Below are 21,052 nucleotides of genomic sequence, written 5' to 3'. Positions count from 1 at the left end.
TTTCATCCAAAAAATGATGGACAAATTGAAGTTATGAATAGAAGTTTGGGTAACCTCTTAAGTAGGGAAATTTTTAAGAAATCCCCTCCTTGGAAAAAGTATAAAATCCTTGCATATCCTACATTATTTTAGGTAGGAAACATTAATTTGTACTAGAAAAAAATTTTACTTTGAAAGGAAAAAATTAATTGTATTCTTGGATTTTTTTTGTTTGTATAAAAATTCTATAAAATCTTGGCGAATCTTTCATTATTGAGCCTAATTAATTATTAGAATTGAAGGTTACACTTTCCCACTTTTATAGCTGTAATTTCCCTCCAAATTATTGAATAGGGATTTGGGGACAATCCCTCCAAGATGGGAACAAGGCGAATTCTTTCTTTTAGGGTCTAGGGATAATGCCACTAGTGTGTTCCCTATCACAATACATGACGACATTGATGGGAAACATCCCCACAGGATTTTCTGGGGGCAACACCCCAAAAAGCTCAAATAATTTTTAGTATTTTACTAAGGTGTCTTACTTGATTTTATATCATCTAACATTTACTAACCCTTTTTTGTGACAGTTGCATGATCCACTATCAATGTCTTAAATTCTATTTTGAACCAAAATTGTAAGGGACACAAGGTTTTGCATAAATTCTCCAAAATAGAGACAAATGCCTATTGTTAAATATATTTTGGGTAAAACTTTAAAAGGAAAAAATGTTCCATATAAATTCTCTAGAATAAAGATATGTGTTATATATATATATATATATAATTCTGTATCATTATTTGCGATTGACCTATGCATATTTTTATAAAGTGTAGGTGAGATGACCATTCTGAAAGTGTATATATTTTAGCCAAATTATGGGTCCTCAATGAGTGAAATTATCCAATTAGCGTATATTATCTACTAATAATATTCTTTCTCTTGAGATATTTGATTGGAGATAGACCTACTTATTGGGATTTGATTTTGGCACACACTAAGTTTTAATATAACAATTATGTGAATAGAAGTACTAAGAAGACTCCTTCTGAAATTATGAATGGAATGAGTCATAGAGGAACTACTGAATTAAGGAGATTGGATGTTGAAGTAAAGAATAGTGTTGAAGTTGAAGAATTTGTGGATTTTATGATGAATTTGCACGAAGATGTGAAAAGTAATTTACACGACAGTAATCAAGGATATATAGACAAAGAAGATAAGAGAAGAAGACATAAGAATTTTGAGGTTGGAGATGAGGTAATGACACATTTGAAGAAGAAATTTTTTCTATTTGGTACAAAATCAAGTAAAGATGAAGAAATTTGGTCCTAACATAATCTTGAAGAAACATGATAATGGTAATGCTTTTGAAGTGGAATTACCTAAAGATATGGATATTTCACCCATGTTTAATATTTCATGAGTCCTTGAGTATCATAAATTAGATGAAGAGATTGATAATAACCTGGGTTACCCTAAAAAGAAGATAGAAGGGATTGGAATTATTTTGGATACCAAAATTAGTAAGAGCACCAGAGGAAAACACTACAAAGAGTATTTGGTTTAGTGGTAGCATAAACCTATTGAAGATAGTTCTTGCATCATAGAGGTTGAGTTGGATCTTTATAATACTTCTCATAGCATAAGAGCTCCCTGATGTGGACATTATTTCCTTGTTACCCCATGTGTCTAATGTAGGAGCATCTTGGGTACTTTGGCAATCTTGCATCACCCAAAAAAGATTTCCTTTCTTTTTTCCTATTTTGTTGTTTGAAGAATGGTCATTATTGTTCATGGTTTCTCTTTCCATGTAGTCACATATTTGATGTGGACCTATCATGGATCCTTTTTCTAAAAGTACATAACTTAATTCCATTATCTGTGGAGGTTATCCTTCTTTGTTCATGGCATGTTGATTTCTTCGCAACTCGAGTAACATGCAAGTTTGGCTTCAGCGAGATTTTGTGTGACATCATGACATTTCATGCACTTTAGAATCTCATTTTGGATCATGTGTAGATATATCCTTGTCCACACATAATTTAAATTTCTTGTTTGAAAGTCTACTAAATCTCCTTTGGGCTAGGACCTATAATTATAATAAATTGTTTGATAGGCTAACTCATAGTTTTGTTGGCTATAAAAGTAGAGATCTGGGATTAAAAAAAGTAGAATGAAGTTGGATAGAAGGAAAATACCAAATATTGGCTCTATAATCCTGAGCTCTTTAGATTGTTGATTTCAATTTGCTTGTATATTTTTGCAACCACATAGGCCTTATATTTTTCATGTTTAATGAAGATCGGTTATCTTAGCTACATTAATTCCTCTATAATTTCCTTCTATGTCTCCTATTTGGTGTTTTCTATGTGTAACTCTAAGTGAGGGTATCTAGGAGGTGTTTTCATACACCCCTTCCCTTGCATCAAAAATGAAGGAGATTGTGATGGAAGAACCTCTATTTAAACTAGTTGAAAGTTCTTTAATTGAATACGGAGGTATGGATGAATTGACAATTGAATTTTTTTTTATATGTGTAGGATTAGATGGAGCTTCAACAATGCAAGATTGGAGGAATAGTATTTTCTTAAAGCTACAGACTTCTTGTTCATTGTACATGACTTCCATTCATTGTATGGGCCACAAAATCAATCTAGCTTTTAAATTTGTGGGAAATTATCCTCTAGTAAGAAATGTCAAAGACTTAATCAAAGAGATATACACATACTTTTGTCAAAGTCACAAATGGTTTTTGGAATTTCCAAATTTCTTCAAAAAAGAAACCGATGGGAACAAGATTCTTGAGGATATTGATACTAGATAGATCCTGTTAAATGGACTTTCACATCAAGTTTATTGAAAATATACATCCTTTATTGGTGTAATGTATGAACATCATTAGTAGACAAAGTTGTTGACTTGCTTTGAAGGTTAAGTGATATAGACACATTATTGATTTTAGAAGGTTTTCTCCCCGTGGTAAATGAAATAAACCTTCTTGTGAAAAAGTCCTAGCAAAGAGCTATGTATATTGCAAAGTATGCTAATCCATGTAAAGTTACATGTGTAACCTTCAAAAATCTCTATCAATATCAACTATCATTATCTGATGAAAAATTTGTGACGTGGAAGAGAGTTATGAATTTGAACAATCCTAATTTTTTTATAGAATAATGTAAAGGAGAATTGTGTATCAATGTTCATGAATTTGAGGTACTGAGGCACTACTACAATTAAAAAACAAGTAAAGTACCCTAAAAATCATGAAGTGTCACAAGGAATTTTTTTAGCGAAATTGTTAAGTCTATTACTCCTTTTGTGAAGGAAATCACCTCTTCTCTTTCCAAAGAGATTAGATCTCAATTCTCTCATGAGACTCTACTTGAAGCCATGTCTATTTTGTTTATTCAATATAGGTACCTCAATGGTCTAAATAATTATCACAATAAGCTAGTAAATTTGACAAGCCAATTTCACAAATCTATACAATTCTAGACAAACTATGAAAAGAATTTTCGATGAAACTATGCTTAGAGAGAAATAATCCCAGTTTATAATAAATATGAGGGGAAAATATCAAAAAAAATGGAGAACCCTCATGAAGAGGCATCAATAACAAAGCTTTGGACTATTGTAGGTTAGAGAAAAAAATTGTATGATACATTATCAAAATTTTACAAACTTGTTGATTTATGTAAAAATGTGATATTGGGTTTGATGGATCATGAGAGATTTCTCACTACTTTGGGGTTCCTCAAATAAAATGTAAGTAAAAAAATAGATAAGAATTTAGAAAATTTCTTCAGATTGTATACATCTAGCTATGATGTCAGATTATTTCCTTATGATAGGGAATAGACAATCAAGATGTTTGAATGTGAAAGAAGAGGGTTTGGAAACACATCAACCCAAAGTGGGACAATTGGAAAATAAATAATGAATGACAAGAAAATAAAAAATGGTAACTTTGAAATGAATATAAGTGAAGGTATGCAAAGTGAAGAAAACACAGACAAGAATCAAATAAGCTCATAATTGATGATGATGATGATGATGGTGGTGGTGATGATGACAAGATGCTTTGGCAAGTTTAAGAGATTTAATACTAGCAGTCTAGTAGTTACTAGGTATTTTTTAAAAATTATTATTGTATTTCATCATTCATATTACAAAATATTAAATGTGGTTGATGATATTTTATGTTCTACCAATAGCATTTAATATTGAAATACAATTGCATTTTCTAAATTTCCATTTATAGATAGAAAATTGCAAGATAAAAGAACATATATAAAATAAAAAATAGGAACAAGAAACAACATAATATTTTATTTAGAGAGTAATGTTTACTATACATGGTGATATCTCTATTAATCATTTCAATACATAACCATATGATTCATTCAATACACAACGATGTACAATTCATTATGCAAAAGAATATATATTTCATCTACCCTTAAGAGTCAATAAAAAATTTCAGAACCCTTTGCATAAGATCCTAAATTTAGAAATATTAAAAAGGAAAAAACCTAAAAGAGTTTGGGAATAAAAAGTATACAATATATATTATGAAATCATTGTGTCAATTTGTGTAGAGTGTTTCACACTCTATTTGATAGTATTCTAATTTATTTAACATATGGTAAGTGACTTGCAAATTTGTCAAAAATTAATATTTGGAAGAGGAACTTGACACCAATGTCTCATCGAATATTGTACTCAAGGTTATCAATGGTTTGATGTAATCTAACAATACCACCTCCCCTATGTCCTTGTGAAATTGGTCTACATCAACCTTCATTTTTCTTCCATCTTCCATTAAAATGATCATTTTAGTGTATTGATTAGTTATTTCAACATTATTTGGCAAACTCGAATCTATCAATTTATATGTCTTTCTATGCACATTATTCACCTTTTTGGAACGTTACCCATACATTCATGTGCTTCCTATAGTTTCATTTTTTTTGAATAATTGATTATGTCTTTACAGAGGCATCAAAACAGTTCTAAATTCCCTTGGATGCCAAATAGTTGTCACTATCTTTGTAGACTATTTGTAAAACTTATTTTTGCATTTTTTTCCTCTTAAACAAACCTCTTTGTTTTGAGAAACGTATTAATTGAGCTTCCCATGATTCACTCTCATAATTTATTTAATTCAAACCACTGACATTACTCGTCATTCCTCTGAATTGTTTTTCCTCAATTTTTTTTATATATTTACATTGTTATATTTGTAGAAGTTTTGTTCAATCTATCTTGGAAAGTTTTGAATATTTTCTTTCATTGTACAACTCTTATGTTATTCTATCAACACTTTTTTTCTTCCCCTACTTTTTCTACCACTATTTTCCCTTTATGTTTGATGGTCCAATTAATTTTGTAATATTTTTGTTGAGGAAAACAACATTATCCACCCTTTGGCATAATTATGTTGAAGAACTTGTTTCCTTTTCAAAAAATTTGATCCTTTCATCCAATTTGTACTTTAATTCATTCATTTCTCCCACCATCTATCTTCTCTCTATAAATGTAGATGCAAAAAGAAATTTATTCTTCCTTATTTGTAATTCACTACTCTGTTTATCTAGTTCTTTCCTCTTTGATTTCTCACTTTCTAGGTTTTCTTGTAAATCTTCTATTTGTCTCTCCAACTTATCTTTCTCTCTCCATCTTGAGAAGTGATGTGTAGACCACTTCATTGGTCTTTATTGACACTTTAATCCTGTCCACATTTTTTAATTTAGAAAAATCTATTTTGATGATGCTAATATGAAATTTGGAGGGATCTATCTAACTTTGTGGTAGATTTTTATTTTTATTTGGAGGTATAAAAACTATGTGCTCCATCATTTATTTGTTTGAGCTATGTGTGGGAAATATCTTATTAGACATAAGTTGTTCCTCTAAAGTTACATCAATCACATCCCTCTTAATTATCTTCTTATTTTATTTATTCATATTTTTTTGTCTATAAATTGAACAAGGAAAGAATTGTAAAGAAATATGGGGTTGTTGGTGCAATTGAAAGTTTGAATGGTTTGTTAGGATAAACCTTAGAAACAAATAATAGTTACATGCGAATATAACCAATATCAAAAAATAATAGATCGCATAGAAGAGAACACAAGACACCAAGATTTAACGTGGGTCACCCAATCCCTAGGCTACATCCACCAACAACAAGTCCAATATTATTATTATCCAGTGATTACAATCCACAATCCCTTACAGCTCAATACTACTGCAAGAAGCTACAATATCACCATTACATTATGAAATCCCTAACCCTAAGCCTTTTTATACAAGCTTTTACCACTTACAACATTAGGGCTAGAATAAATCATCCAATAAAAAAATATCAATCGATGTCTTTTACAATATAAGGTCATTTTTGACTTCGAGGGCGCTGCCCCTAAAAACCCCCATGGGGGCGTTGCCCCTTGGCCCCACCTTGTATTGCGATAGGGAGTGCACCTAGGGCACTACCCCAAGATCCCACAGGGGTGCTGCCCCTTGACCCTGTCTTGGGGGCACTGCCCTCAAATGCCCATAGAAATAATATGGGGAGAAAATCGTTTTGAATAAACCTTTGAGTCTGTTTAGGCTCCACATCACAATAATCTTCCACTTAGAGAGTAATCAAACTCCACAATAATAACCTCCCACTTTGAGACTAATCATAGCACTGCTAAACTTGTAGCTCCCACTAGAATATCAAACCTCACTAGACTTTGTTGTTCTTTTATTTTGTTCAGTCTAAAAGACCAATCGAAGCTAAAGAGGAATTTAGCTTCTCCCTTGTCACTACCTTTGTAAAAATATCTATTGGATTATCATCTATATGCATCTTCTCTAGTTTTAATTGTCCATCATCCAAAACTGACTGAATAAAACGGTACCACAACTATATGTGTTTTGTCTTTGAATGCATATTTGAATTCTTTGCAAGATGAATGCCACTTTGGCTATCTGTAAGAAAATAGTTATCCCTCTATGGATGTCCCGACTCTTCCATGAATAATTGAAGCCATATCATCTCCTTGGCTACCTCTGTAGTGGATAAATCATTAACCTTCTGCAACCTAGAAACCCATCTCACAATTGCCCCACCAATAGTAAATACATAACTTGTAGTACTACACCTGGTATCAATATCCCCTGCCAAGTCTGAGTCAACATATCCCTATAAATCAATAGTAGAGCCCCCAAAATGTAGACACTTATTGGATGTACCTCTCAAATATCTAAAAATCCATTTAACTACATTCCAATGCATAATTCCTAGATGACTCGTATACCTGCTAACAACTCCCATTGCATGTGCAATATCTAGCCTTGTGCGTACCATAGCATACATTAAGCTTCCTATAGCTGAAGCATAAGGTACCTTGGAATTCTTATCCTCCTCTTCTTGTTTCTTTGGACACATCTCCTTAGTCAACTTCAAATGACTAGGTAAAGGTGTGCTAACAACTTTAGCATTCTCCATAGACAAACATTGCAACACCTTCGCAATATAATCAACTTGACATAATGTCAATTTCCTATTCTTCCTATCTTTTCAAATCTTCATACCAAGGATTTTTTTTGCTGTCCCCAAATCCTTCATACAAAATGAATGTGCTAACTATTCTTTTAATCCCTTAATGTGATCCATGTTAGACCCAACTACAAGCATATCATCAACATATAACCATAAATAATGTAGTTATCATCATCCAACCTCTTAAAATAAATGCAATGATCTGAATGACACCTATTGTATCCATTCTTATGCATAAACCTATCAAATTTTAGATACCATTGTTGAGGTGCTTGCTTCAAGCCATATAAACTTTTCTTCAATCTGCACGCTAAGTTCTCCTTCCCTATGGTTGTGCCATATATATCTCTCCATCCAAATCCCCATGAAGGAAGGTTGTTTTAACATCAAGCTACTACGAATGCAAATCTTCAATAGCCACAACACTTAAAACAGTGCAAATAGAAGTCATTTTAATAATAGGAGAGAATATCTCATCAAAATCAATGTATTTTTTCTATGCAAATCCTTTTACAACTAACCTAACTTTAAATTCTTCCTTACCTCCATCCTCTTCTTTTAACCTATAAACCCATTTATTATGTAAAGCCTTTATACTTGGAGGCAACTTGCATAAATCCCATGTCTTATTTTTCAGAAAAGAGTCCATTTCTTCTTTCATTGCATCCCATTAAATCTTTGTAACCACCTACACAACTTTATCATAACATTCAAGTTCACCAGCATTAGTAAGAAAAATAGAGTACAAAGAAGGAGAAAATCTTTTTGGAGGTCTACTTAGCCTTGTTGACTGTCTAACATTCACTGGGGTGTGTGGTTATTTTTGTTGTGGTTGTTGTAGATCATGTGGAATTGCTAGAACATTAGCTTTTGGAGTACCATCCAATACTACATAGTCATCTCCTTTCTTCTCATGTTGCTACAAAAGATCTTCGTACAACACTTTCTCATTGAATATGGCATCCTTGCTTCTTATAATTTTATGATTTTTAAAATTCCAAAGCATATAACCAAATTCATCAATGTCATATCCAACAAATACACATTTTTTTGACTTAGCTTCTAGCTTGATTCTATTTTTAGAATCTATATGATAAAATGCTTCACAATCAAAGGTTTTGAAAAAACAATAACTCACCTTCTTATCAGTCCATGCTTCCTCTGGAAAACCATAGCCCAAAGGAGTAGGGGGACCTCTATTAATCAAATATACAATAGTATTGATAGCCTTTTCCCACATGTTTAAGTGAAATCTTGCATGAAACCTCATGCTTCTTGCATGCTCCATTATAGTTTTTTCATGTGTTTAGCCACTCCATTTTCTTGTGGAGTCCTTGGAATAGTTTTCTGTTTATGAATACCACTAGCAGAGAAATAATCTTCAAATTCATGACTACAATACTCACCACCATTATCAAATTTGAGACATTTTAATTTCTTTCTAGTCTCATTTTCAACCAAGCATTTCCATCTCTTTAAAGTTTGAAATATATCAGATTTATGTCTAAAAAAATAAACTCATACTTTTCTAATTGCATCATCAATAAATGTAACATAATAATGAGAGCCACCAAGGAAAGATACCTGAGCTAGTCCCCATACATCTATATGCACAATCTCTAATCTCTCACTTTTCTTTTCCTTCCTAGTCTTCACAAAACTCACTCTCTTTTGTTTTTCATACAACTTTCACAGAAATCTATATTGACACATTTAAGACCTAGTAAAAATTTCTTTAAATGAAGTACTTTCATACCTTTCTCACTCATGTGCCCAAGTTTTTTATGCCACAACTCAATATCAGAATCTACAGTAGCTATTTGTTCTCCCTGCTCAACTACAACAATTCTTCCTGAATATTCATCTTTCTCTAAAACAATCAAAGTAGAAGGAACAATACGACCTGTACAAAAATATAAGGTGCCTACTTTCACACCTTTGTCTACTACAAGGGAACCTTTTGAAACCTTCCAATTTTTATCATTAAAAGTAACTACACAATCCTCATCACCAAGTTGCCCTGCTGAAATTAAATTCCTACTCAGCCTTGGAACATGTCTTACCTCATGTAGTAGCCAATCATTCCCATTCTACAACTTAGTCTTAACTTTTCCCTTTCCAACAATCTGACAAGGTTCATTATCCCCAAATAAACAAACCCAAAATCCCCTTGCACATAATCAATAAAATAACCTCTATGAGGTGTAGCATGAAATGAAGCACTAGAATCTAAAACCCATGAATCATCAATACTTTCTAAAGAAAGAAACAAAGCATCCACTTTAGATTTGTTACTTACCACATTTGCCTCCTTGTTCCCTTTTGGTTTATCTCCTTCATTGTTTTTTTGAGTCTAGCAATATTTCTTCTTATGCCTTGGTTTCCCATAATACCAGTAATCTCCTGGTCCTCTAGATTAAGACCTCTTCCCCTTTGACTTTCCTCTTGATTTCTCAAGATTTTTAGAATTATTTCCTCTCTTAGTCATTCTACCTCTGCTTCGTGCATTCAAAGCACTTCCTAGTGTAGATCCACCTAAGGTTTTTCTATGATCTTCCTCACTCAGAATAACACCAATCACATCATCAAATGTTAGGGTATTAGATCCAAAAAAAAAAAATTACTTACAGCCATTCCAGCTTTTAGACAAAGAACATAAAATCAAGAGAGCCCTAATTTATTCACCAAAATTAATACTCACAGAAGATAACTAAATAGTAACAATATTAAACTCATTTAAATTATCTACAATAGATCCACCTTATGTCATCTTCATATTAAACAAACATTTCATGAGAGATACCTTTTTTGAAGCAGAGGGCTTTTCATACAGTTTCGCTAAGGTTTGCATCAACTCTTTCGTCATCTTTGCTTTTGTAATATTAAATGTCACTAATGGTGTCAAGTATAATCAAATTCTTCCAAGTGCCTTTCTATCTAAAATCTCCTAGTCCTCATCTGTTATAGCTCCTTATTTCTTGGATTTTCCTTCCAATGGCTTCCATAAGTCCTTCTAATAAAGATAGTCCTCCATTTGCATCTTCCATAATTGAAAGTTTTGCCCATTAAACTTCTCCACCTTGATCTCACCCTCATCTGCCATAGCTCCCACTCAACCACAAGACCTTCCTATAGATGATCGCTAAAAAAAATTACGATAGTCTGGCTAAAAGAACAACAACAGTCTGAACAAAAACAATGATGATCGTCTAGCTCTGATAACACTTGTTAGGATTAACCTCGGACAGAAACAATAGTTACATGCAAATAAAACCAATATTGAAAAATAATAGATTGCACAGAAGAGAACATAAGACACCAAGATTTAACATGGTTCACCCAATCCCTGGGCTACGTCTACCAATAGCAAGTCTAATATTATTATTATCTAGTGATTACAATCCTCAATCCCTTACAACTCAATACCATCGCAAAAAGATACAATATCACCATTACATTATGAAATCCCTAACCTAAGCATTTTTATACAAACTTTTACCACTTACAAAATTAGGGCTAGAATAAGTTGTCTAATAAGAAAAATAGCAGTCGATGCCTTTTACAATATAAGGTCATTTTTGGCTTTGGGGGTGCTACCCCTGAAAACCCCCATGGGGGTGTTGCCCCTCAACCCCACCTTGTATTGTGACAGGGAATGCACCTAGGGCACTACCCCATGATCCTGTAGGGGTGCTTCCCCAAGATCCCACAAGGGCATTGTCCCTTGACCCCTTCTTGGGGACACTACCCCCAAACCCCCATAGAAATAACATGGGAAGAAAACCATGCTAAATAAGCCTCCAAGTCTAATTAGTCTCCACATCACAAGATGGTTAAATAGATCTTGAAGTTTTTTAGGCACCTCCACATATGTTTGTGGTTATAACTAATGCTCTTTGAAGATGTCTAGTGCACATTCTTAATCGTATCCTACTATCACTTACAACTAGATTTATTAGACTCTTTTGAGGGGTTTGTTTCAAAATTTGTAACTCATAGTTGTAATCATCATTGTTATCATAACCTTTTGTTCCTTCACGTTGCCTCAACCATCAGAATCCTTTATATCATCTTCTACAATTATCCTCTTGTGAAGATTTCTTGTTGTTGTACTTATTCACCACAACTAGTACTAGTTCCTATATTATCCCCACTGGTGGTAGTAGCACTTGATTAACCACCATGTTGGTGTTCTAGTTATTATTGTCACCACAAATAGTACTATTGACCATACTATCCCCACTAGTGGTAGTAGAACACCAACATGTTCTACTTAAGATTGAATTTGAGTGTCAAGGTAGTCTAGATTTAAAGATCTAACAAATTGAGGTACATGAATAAAAAATAATACCTTTCTCTATTAAACCAAATCCAATGGTTGGTAGTGGTTGTTCACTAGGTTTTCTTGAAAAAAAAAATCCAATGTTGGCATCCAAGTTTCTTTTCCTTCATCTGTCAAACCACCACCTACATAACCCATTTTTTCTATTATGGTTGCACTTTAGTATATAATCATTTTAGGGACTCACTCACAACTAGTTTTTTTTTGTAGATTTTGTAGTAGTTGTTGGAGTGGAACTTGACGATATCTCCTCATCATGATCATGATCACTATCACTATTACTATATTCTTTAGTTGGATTCTCTTTATTCAAAAAAATTCTAAACTCGATAGCCTTTAGAATTTCTTCAAGATATGCACTAGTCTTTGGTTCACCTAGATTCTTCCTCATAGTCCAAAAATAAATGATTTTTTATGACTCTAGTATATGTCGATACAATATTTATATAGATATTTTGGAATTTTTTATAGTACATGTAATATCAACTCTCTTTTAAAAACTACCAAACCTCCTGATTGGATTCCCTTCTCTATTGTTATTTATTGGTGTGATTTCATAATTTTTGCTAACAATTGATACTTTGGTAGTATCAATTTCCTCCATCACTAGTTTGACCTCATCCTAAGAGTTTATTTTTATCAATGGTTTACTTTCATGTTGAATTATGCTTGCAAGGATCTTATTTTCCATAAGCATTTCTTATGATGTTGCATGATCATACTACTAGTAATTGATAACATAAAATTTTTTAAAAATTTAAAAATTCATGTACATGATGAATTCTTTTCTCTCAAATATGAACCCTCCACATGAGAAAGGTCAAAAAGGAAATATTATCTTCCTTTTCTTTTTCATGAAAGAGGTAATATATACTCTCCATATGTAATACATATTCTAATGCAAAACCTCTCTCTATCACATGGATTGGAAGTTTGTGGGGTTCTACTCATGATCCATAAAACCTTAACATGATATACTCTTTCACGAGGAACCAATCCACCAATTGTACTTGAGATCTAATATGAATGCAATCTCTACAAGAAACAAGCAATCTAGATATTATAGTGTTTATAATTACATGATACATTGATGCCAAAAATAATTCTATGTAATGGTTATAGTTCTTTTTGTTGTCACACATCCTTATCTTAGGAGTTCATTCTATTGGAGTCATTATTCTCTTATCATCATTCTTAAACACTTGAATTTAAAGCTTTGGTCTCAAAAATTCTATGACATTTTTATAGAATAAGATGGCACAAATACCTTGTCAACCTATATGTCTTAAAGGAACCTCGTCTAATCATTACAAACTATTTCTGTGAAGATGGAACAATGTTCTCAACAAAATTATATCTAACTAGTTAAAACATACAATGTATATGAAAAAATAATTTCAAGAAGGCTTGCACCCACTTCCCTATTATTTTCCAATCCGAGGCAAAATGCTAGCAAAGCAATAGCAATAGTGACCTAAACCCATGGTACAAAAATATTAGCATAATAAGGAGGCTTATTATTTTGATCTAATTGAGTACCCTCTATTCATATACCTCTACTAAATTTTGTTTTTACAGTCTATACTGATACTCTTATAACCCTCTACAAGTTGTTCCAGGTCAATGCAAATGTTTGACTTTGATTTTTTGACTCCAAACCCTAACTTTAAGTCCAAAAATCTTTAAATTATTCCTTGATGATAGTTAAAATTTTCTTTTTGTATTTTTATTAAGAATCGCTCTTCTACTTTCATCATAATTTTGGGTCTAGGTCATGAAAAGTTTTGGGTAGGAAAAGACTTTAGGTAAAATCATGTGTCCCAATCCAGCATCCCACAATGTGTTGCATATAGATTTATGGCTTTTGATTGAGTGTGTATTTTTATTATCAACATTTGAGATCACACTCCATGATCCATCATCAAGATAAAAGATAAATCATGATGTGTTTATTGTATGATGCAAACAAAGTCACTCTCAATAGGTATAAACAGAGGATGAGGAGGTGAGAGGCGCACAAAAAGAGAAGGAAAATAAAAGTCAAAGTAGGGGTACAAGGGAGGAATTACCAAAGGAAGAGAGTTTAAAATACCCAAAAAAAAAATGAAACTCAAGAAATAACCAACCCAAACAATATATTAAAAAACAAAAAGAACAATCAACTAACACTAGTAACACAACACAAGAAGAAGCAAGAAGGAACCATAAACAAGAAAAGGGAAGTATATAGAAAAAGAGGAAAATGCAAAAAAAAATATCTACCAAAATTTAAATCCATGGGAAAATGTTCCAAAAGAATAAATAAACATCTAAACACAAAAAAAAATATAAGGGAAGTATATAGAAAAAGAGGAAAATGCAAAAAAAATATCTACCAAAATTAAATCCATGAGAAAATGTTCCAAAAGAATAAATAAACATCTAAATAAATATATATATAAGGGAAGTATATAGAAAAAGAGGAAAATGCAAAAAAAATATCTAACAAAATTAAATATGTGTGTGTGCACGCATGTGCATGTACATTTGCGTGTGTGTTTTGATAAAAGCACAAACAACCAAAACTATATAAGCAAATAAATACTCACATGACCCTGTGGAACACAAACCTATAACGAAATATAGGCATGCAAGAAACACACCCATCATGAAATATACAAACATATCAACAAGCCTACCAACTTATAATAAGAGAAGTAAAAGCTAATTTCATAAACTAAATAAGAAAAAGAGAATACCAAATATCTAAACAAATGAAAAGAGGAGAGAAATAACAATGAGAAGAAAATAAAATTAAAATGAGGAAACCAAAATAAATATAAATGATTATATAACCAAAAAATCTTGGCTGAAAAATAAATCAATAATAATTTTTCTCTATATGCTCATATGATCTAATATATTGTGCAATTATCCAAAATATTAAAAAAGTATTATTTGGAGCTTGCTGATAAGATCAAACTAGATAAAATTTGTTATTGTAAGAAGAATACAACAGTTCAAAAATTTCAGTGGTGAAACCAGAGTAGCTTTCATGATTTTTTCCTTAATCTAGAAAGTAAAGAGTATAGGAATCATGATTTTTTTCGAAATAAACATTTTGAAACCTAGATTTTCTCTCATGTACAAGGGGAATTCAAAATGATTCGTGTAGAATTTGTAGCTACCATAGATGTACATGGTTAAGAGAAAAAACTATAACATGTTCTCTTCATCTGACCTAACACTGCTTCAGGAGAAGGATTTTCTTTATCATTTATATACTGGAGAAAATGCATTTAATCCATTCATGTAAGAGAAGACCTCCTTGGTGACCATCTCCCACATAATAGACAATGCCCCGGTGCCAAAATCAAAGCTAGTACCTTCGCCTAAGGTGGATTGAAACATCAATGACAACACTTGCCTAAATGTCATTTTAATAGTAGCAGACATCATAGATATTGCATCCTCGTCTTTCAAGTTGCTATCATTAACCAAAGAAGAGCTACGATTCTGCTCCGAAAATTCTCCACCATTGTTCTCGTTGGGAGATGTGCTTTTGGGGAATGAAAGGTCGAGCAAGGTTGGCAGGTCTAAGCTACAGAGAGTTTTGTAGTGGGCTAAAACTACCCCTATTGTTGTCGGTCACTTCGTCTCAAACAAATCATCAGCTCCACTGTATTCTACAATGGACCAGAAATTAAAACACTTCTACTATACTCTAGGATGTGGTCATATTAAAAAAAACCTAAATTGATCTAACTAATAAGTACAAGCTATTTATGGTGCTTTTGTCTTTTTAGTAACATTGAAACCTATAAAGTTTCTAAAATTATTATAAGAATCCAAACATACAACTGTAGCACAAATCAACCAATCAAATTTGAGATATATTATTTTTATAATTATGAAAATATTGAAACTATATAAGAGGAAAAAGTTGTCAAAAAATAATGTCATATGAGTGGACGGTTAAATTGAACAATTGCATTTCAATGAATGCTATAGTATCATGCCTACCGACAAGAACTAATAATTATTTATTCCTTGATTTTTTTACATTGAGTTTACTTCCATTGGGACATAAGGAGGTACAACCTCCGTGAATTTCAAAATAATGCAATTTTTGTATCACTCAAGTTAAATTTATTAGTTATGATCACATGGAGATATTGTATGATTCATAAGGATCAAGGCAACTTATAAGTTGTAATTGAAGTTTCCACTGTCAAATTGATTGTTTCCTATAAATTGGACATTGAAGTTTCTCTAGACTCCACTTCAAATCTTTAAAAGAGTTGGAAATGTTGAATAGTGAGCTTTTAGTTAGTAGAGATGGACACACCTATAATGCTTGACATGATGAAACCACATGGATTATTTGTAGGGGAAGTAACAAATAAGTGGTTAAGTGGTGCACTACAAAATTACTACATATACATTATGTATGCAACAAGGATAACTTTAGTGGCGAATATTTGCCAAATGGTGAATTTCACTCACCACGGACCTTGAATTTGGCAAAAAAAATTGCACTTTCAAGGTGGCCATGTTGCCTGCACTTTATGAAAATTGGGTCCCATGCTTCGACCAATCACGAATAATGATATATATAAAAAATTTGTGATTACTTCGCCAATGGCATCTAATCTTTCAAAATGGTAAATTAAATATTTTTGCCTATAATTTCTAAGGCTTGTCTTATTTAATGGTCACATTTGCCAATATGTGGTAAAACTTTTAGTTATGTTATATGTTAAGTACATATACTTGACACGTGTCTCTATTCTGGATACTTTCCAAGTAAGTTTTTATCCTTTTAATCTTTGGCCCAAAATAGATTAGATTATGGACATGTGTCATTATTCCAAAAAAAATCTCTAAAATTTGTTGTCCTTTAACATTTTTGCCTGAAATATGATCTGTACCATTGATTTAGGATCATCTAATGGTTATTAAAATGAGTTTGTTTGAGATGATATAAAAATACAATTTCTAGGTATTTGTACTTTTGGTTGCGAATTTTTGCAATAATTAAAGATTCGACATGCTTTTATAGAATTTTCATATGACAAAAAAAAATTGCCAATGAAATTAATTTTTTTCCTTGTTTGAAAATAAAATTGTTAATAGAAATCAAAATTTTCCCCCTAAAATAATGTTGGATTCACCAAGATTTTATACTTTTTTTCAAAGGGGGATTTCTTAAAGTTATCCTTGGTATGAGATTAAGGTAGTTCTAGGTTTGGGATTTTTACTAGCTTACCACAGGCACGGGGTTAGCTCGAACATCATTTTTTTTCCAGGACATGATCTTATATGAAGAGGTTTCTAGGAAATGGTCAAAGAAGCTCTCACAAATGGTATTTCAGAGTATTAGAAAACATAAGTGAATGACATAGATGGTGTGCTTGATAATGTGGATGGGGAGTTGGCGTACTTATCATTCCCTTGTCAATCAAGTACTAAATTCAAAGAGCTAGGATGTGAAAACACCTAATTGTGCAAATAGAAGATTTGAATATGTTATTGGGTTGGTGGGTGGAATAAGTAGAAGCATCAATTTGCTCCTCTGTTTGGCCAAAATCAAGGAACTTGGAGTGGATGATTGGCATTGGGACAATATAACCATTGAAGGTTTTTTTGATTAATTTGAATTCGATAAAGAGGATGTTGCTAAGATTTTTGGGTAGTTGGAGATAGGGAGCAGAGAGAAGTGGATTTTTTAAGACATGTGTGACATGGAGGACATCACAAGAGGGGAGGCCCAAGCCAAATATGGAGAGGAATGTCTGACAATCCTTCATACCAAGAAAGTCAAGCTAGCTAGAATGGAGGCAAAATACAAGGTTGTGAATGTAGCATGGCCAAGTTATCGGTATCGATAGACCTGTAATGTTTGAGGAGCTCTAGTCTATATTTTGTATTTATGGGTTATTAGTAGTCTATTAGACAAGTCTTCTATTCTAGACTATATTTTAGGGGTTACTTTATAATAAAGGTTTCGGAAATAGTCTTTTGTTTAGTGTTTGGAAAGATTGAATCAACATAAAATGGTTGTGAGGATCTCATTGGGACTACCTAACCACTAAAGGTTTTCTTAATGAATTTGAATTCAATAAAGAGGATATTGCTTAGATTGTTAGGCATCTAGAGCTAGGGATCATAGAGGAATTGATTTTTGAAGAATTGTGGGAATTAGAGGATGCCACAAAAGGGAAAACTTGTGTCGATTGTGGAGAGGATTTCCCAACCATCATTCATACCAAAGAAGTTAGGCTAGCCAGAATAGAGGCAAAACAAGATGTCGTGAAAGCAACAAGACTAAGTTATCAATATTGACAGACCTAAAATATACTCCATATCTATATTATATTGTGTATTTATAGGTTACAAGTAGTTTGTTAGATGAGTCCTTTAGTATACAATATATTTTAGGGGTTATTTTATAACAAAGGTTTGGAAACAATCCTTTGTTTAGCATTTGGAAAGAATGCATCAACATGAAACAAATGATTCCATAATGCATTAATATAAAATAATTAATTTATGTGTGTATCATTTATGTTATTAAAAAATTCTCAATTTCTCAGTGAAATAACTCTTTTCAACCTTTTCCAGTCTGATGGATCTGTTGTTGTTGGTTTTGTCTGGATTGTCAGGATTGTTGTGGCAGATTTTTTTATTCTTGAATCTCAAGAGGTGATATCATTGGTTGAGAAGTCGGGGTTGAACACAGTTAATAGAAAAAATCGTAAGAAGTTCTCCCCTCATTTCAAAATGAATTTGCACTCCCAGAAGAAGGGAGCTAAAGGGAAATCCTAGTGTTTTCCTTGTTTTAAGTTGTTTGAGGGTTTCATTCCCTTGAGGAAGATTGGGCCTTCTCTCTTTCCTTGTTTTTAACATCTGCTAGTTCCTTTTGGTCCTATCTTGTGGGGTTCCTTTTTGGTCCCTAGACTTGGTTGTTGCATCTCTCTTTGCAATTGTTCTGATTGTTTTCACCTAATTGAAAATCTTCTTGTTGTGAAGTTGTACAGGGTTGCAAGGTCCCTTCAAAGCTTGTATTTCCTTTGATCAAAAACTCTTTTCATCCTTTTAAAAATTAATTTTCATCTGTAAGATGAACTTGTATTAGAATTTCAATTAATTAATGAAACCAAAATTTAAATGGTATTATATAGACAGAATGAAGAAATAATATCATAAAATGACATAACAATTTCCTTTAGATTTAAAATCTGCTTAGTACAAAAAGCACTTTATACAAAATTTATAAATTTTCATTAATATTTGACATTTCTATGTATTTTACATTGAATAGTAAGTATAAGACCTTAGGCCTATAGAATAATGAATTCCCACATAATTCTTGTTACACTTCAATGTGGGAATATTTCTAATTCTACAAAAAATTACAATAATTTGGAATAGTAGTGGTTGGGCAATGTTCATTTCAAGAAAGTAGAGCCACCCACAAAACAAACAAACAAAAAAGTCTTCATTTCAAAATATTAGGTCGGTCTCCTTCCCTTCATGTTAAGTGGAATATGTCAAAGATGACAAGCGATGAAAATTCTTGCATCCATCAATATTTTCGCAATTCATCAATAAGAAACCATTTATGGAGGAAATCTCTCCCAATTGTTGCACGTTTACTCTGGTCATCCAGTTCTTCATCCTTCAGGCTCATTATAAATGGTTGTTAGGCCACATTTTGGCGTGGTTGGAAAAGCTTGGCTATCCCCCTTGGACATGGGATCCCCACCCCTATTTCTACCAGGGCAAAAATATGAATGTGAACCCTTGAGAATTCTTGTTTAAAAACCTAACTTAGCAGAAGTAGCATCTCCACCTTGTCCCTCTGAGGTCTAGAAGAGGAGCCAACAATCAAGACATAATGTTTGTATTCACTCGACATCTATCAATAGATACCAAGAATTTACGACCCAACACCATTCTCGTGGCTTCATTTGTAAACATTGCAAACTAGTTGAGCCAACAAACTAAATGGAGAATCATGCTTCTGATAGTGGCCAAAACAATCATCTACTTCTCCTCAATTGTACTTGTCAACCAGCTATGAGTATCCATTTTCTTATTCTACACTCTATCTACCCAAACTCTAAGATAATTTAGAAGTAAAAGACAATTTTGAAAATGCCTAAACTATACTTTCACTACACTTTGTCTACCCAAGGAAAATTGAAGAAGAAAAAATTGAAGCAAATTTTTTCATATCACTCAAGTTAAATTTATTAGTTATGATCACAAGCAGATATTGTATGATTCATAAGGACCAAGGCAACTTATAAGTTGTAATTGAAGTTTCCACTATCAAATTGATTGTTTCCTATAAATTAGACATTGAGGTTTCTCTAGACTCCACTTCAAAACTAAAAGAGAGTTGGAAATATCAAATAGTGAGCTTTTAGTTAGTAGAGATGGACACACCTCTAATGCTTGACATAATGAAACCACATGGTTTATTTGTAGGGGAAGTAACAAATAGGTGGTTAAGTGGTGCACTACAAAATTACTATATGTACATTGTGTATGCAACAGGGATAACTTTAGTGGCAAATATTTGCCAAATGGAAAATTTCACTCACCGAAGACCTTGAATTTGGCAAAAAAAATTGCACTTTCAGGGTGGCCATGTTGCCCGTGCTTTATGAAAATTGGATCCCATGCTTAGACCAATCACCATTAATGATATATAATTTATTTTTTTGTGATTACTTCGCCAATGGCATCTTATCTTTCAACATGGTAAATTAAATATTTTTGCCTACAATTTCTAAGGCTTGTCTTATCCGATGGTCTCATTTGCCAATATGTGGTAAAACTTTTAGTTATATGTTAAGTACGTATACTTGACACGTGTCTCTATTTCGAATACTTTCCAAGTAAGTTTTTATCTTTTTAATCTTTGGCCTGAAATAGATTAAATTGTGAACATGTGTCATTATTCTAGAAACTTTCTCTAAAAGTTGTTGTCCTTTAACATTTTGATATGAAATATGATTTATACCATTGATTTAGGATCATCTAATGGTTATTAAAATGAGTTACTTTGTTTGAGATGATATAAAAATACGGTTTCTAGGTATTTGTACTTTTGGTTGCGAGTTTCTTCACTAATTAAAGATTCGTCAAGGTTCATATAGAGTTTTCATATGACAAAAAAAAATCA

Source organism: Cupressus sempervirens, chromosome 10 (genome assembly GCF_028749045.1).
Source record: "Cupressus sempervirens isolate cs-2001-9-10 chromosome 10, ASM2874904v1, whole genome shotgun sequence".
Lineage (NCBI taxonomy): Eukaryota > Viridiplantae > Streptophyta > Pinopsida > Cupressales > Cupressaceae > Cupressus > Cupressus sempervirens.
This window is presented reverse-complemented; position numbering follows the sequence as displayed.